The following is a 3059-nucleotide window of genomic DNA, read 5'->3' on the forward strand; positions in this document are numbered from 1 at the left end:
CCCAAACCAAGTCTGAAACTCTAAGTATGCGTACCCTTTTGCATACTTGAGTGATTTAAGTTCTAAAATCGGTTTGTTCATGACAAATACATTTATATAATAGGGAATGCAATCTTTTGCAAACCGTGGCTATAATGTTCATGAATTGATTCGAATGAATCAAAATCGATTTTGCTTCAATTGTGTCTTATATACTTTATGAGAATATAAACAATTGAACAACTCTAGAACTAGTTTCATTTGAGTCATTTGAACTAGTTGTGATTAAGATGAACAAAGTTGATATGAAAGTGTTCATATAGATAACTTCGGTTAACCATTATTGAGCCAACCATGTGTAAACATTTGGGTACGGTTACTCATACCTAAATGACGTCACATTTCATTTGTGTATAACAAGCTAAGTTCGATATAATGGTTGAAAGATATTAGCTTGACTCTAATCAGGTTTTCATCTAACGGTGAATATTGAATGCTAGCAACTGGGAAACCTAATCCCCACACCTCCTATGTGATACTTGATGTATTTTCAAAGTTGTTGTAGTAATATGATTCGTTTAAGACTTGTGAAAGCGGATTTTTAGATTTTTTTTAATAAATAAAAATAGCGAACTAAATCAAAAAGATGTTGTGAAAATTATGGAGAGAATAGGACTAGGATTCCACCATTGGTTGATATTAGTGATTTAATAAAACAATAATTATGCAACTCAACATTCGGATTGATTCTAATAGTATTGCCTAGACATGTAGATTTCCAAAAGAATAGATGTTAATCCAAGCATATAATATCAAAACCCTAAAGCAAGCATATTCTATCAAGAGAAAATATGCCTAACTAATCAAAATCATATAAACAATTTTTAGTTCAATGCAAAAATCATAATAGAATTGTTGTAATTAATTAATAAAAATATATCACTTTTACCGAAACTACGGCTTCCTCCATAGCCCCAAGGATTGGGTTTAGCTCCGCATATTGGAAACACACTCAAAATTTTTTTTCATTGCTCAAAAGTGTTTACAAGTGATGAAATGAGAGAAAATAATGATTAAACCGGGTTTGCTCTAAACGATCCCCAAACTCTCCATCCCCACACTGATACCCAAGACACTCTTATTTATACTGTGAAGCCAATCTTAGGTCGACAATCATCTCAATTACTCCAAAATATCTTTGCAGTTAATGAAAGTATTTCACGGGAATATTTCCTCTCCATTTTCACACGTCTTCTGAGTTGTATGGTATATCCAAATATTCTCATTTAATTGAGCCAAATAATGAAGAGAATATCTTCAATTAATTCCGTGAATAATTCCTTCCCTGTTTTCGAAAATATTCCAAAGTATACGATTTCCTTCCATTCAAGACACGTACAAAATCTTACTATCATGGTAAGAAGATAATCATGTCTTAAAGACAGAAATATCCCCATAATATCATCACACAATTGAGATTTCTTTTCCCGCCAAATATCTTTCCCGTGAAGAAGAAGATGGGTGCCCCCTATACGGTCCTGGGGTGCGAATAGCAGATGCCATGAGGGGTGTCTCTGATCAGCTGCTTGGGTGCAAATATCCTTTGGGTACCCCTTATTATTTGGGCGCCCCTTATCCACAAGTGAGAGTCTGAATAACACGTTCCTTCCGGTGCTTTAGACGACTTTCCGAGCCGATTTTTTCAAGAATGTTTATTTCCAAAAATACCTAAAAACACATAAAATACCATAATAAGTACAAAAAATCGAGTACCAACAATACATGAAATTAAGGACAACGTAGACACAAAAATGTGTCTATCAAATACCCCCAAACTTATTATTTGCTAGTCCTCGAGCAAATCTAGAAAATAAAAATTACTACACTTAGCACGTGCAGCAAGCCGTTAAACCGCTAGGTGGCCCTAGTGGCGGAGTGTTGTCTCCGGAGGGTTTACTAGAGGTGTACCCACAAAACCTTTACTCCAGACCCTAGCTATCTACGCAGAACCTTGGAAGGCACTAAAGAATCTCCTTGGTTGGCATACAATCATTTACTATAGGAGGAAGTACCCTGATGCGAAATTCCAATTGTTGTACACGAGTTTGCACTCAACATACTAAAATTCATATATAAGTGACAGAGCTCTACTCAGATAATTTCTGTACATCATAACTGGAGTCAACCAATCACATGGAAAGATTAAGAAGATGGACAAAGAGATGGTTAAAAGTGAACGGTGTTTCCCATATCTGTCTGAAGGCCTCTGCCAAGGTGAACCCATCCTAATGTACTGAGATACCGGTATGACTAATATCAACACATCTGGCATATACAAGGGGACCAGTGGTCGATAAACCTAACTCTAGGTCAACACAACTGGCATATACAAGGGCACCAGTGGTCGAATTTATTGAATTTATTCCGGTTGGTCTAATGACCTGGTCTTTTTTTTTGGTATCTCAATCATTCTATTCCACCCTAGCAAAGGTAACAACTTGAATCGTGTGCCCCACCAAATCACTTAAAAAATAAAAACAGAAGGATTAGGATTCAACGAGATATGGCGAAACTACCATATTTTTTTTTAATTCTAACACCTGATCTTTGTGCTTTTATGAATAGACTCTTTAGATGTTTCCATCTAATCAGATTGGTTCCTCAACTCCTACAACCAAGATGTTCCCATCCACTTAGATTGGTTAATGCAAACCTTAATAAACATAAATTTCTAGGCTCTGGAGTTTATTTGTTGCAACTAATAGCTAACAAAAAGTTTCTTCCCCACCCCCAAACTTAAATCTAACATTGTCTTCAATGTTCTAAAGATGAAATTAAAAGCATGAACAATAAGAAACTGTTACCACTTGATGGATGGAAAAATAAATAAGGAAGGATATTACCGTAAGCATGAGTACCTCCCAGGAAATGCTAAATTTAAAGTCTTTAGCTAGACATCAAATACCTCAAAAGGATTGTCACCTTCCAAAGTCATATATCAATATTCGAAACAATTGTGGGTCCATAAGACCAAATAGAGTTGACACCAGTATGAGACAACTGCACTGATTCAGAAAAAT

The sequence above is a fragment of the Papaver somniferum genome, chromosome 4, assembly GCF_003573695.1.
Source record: "Papaver somniferum cultivar HN1 chromosome 4, ASM357369v1, whole genome shotgun sequence".
Classification (NCBI taxonomy): Eukaryota; Viridiplantae; Streptophyta; class Magnoliopsida; order Ranunculales; family Papaveraceae; genus Papaver; species Papaver somniferum.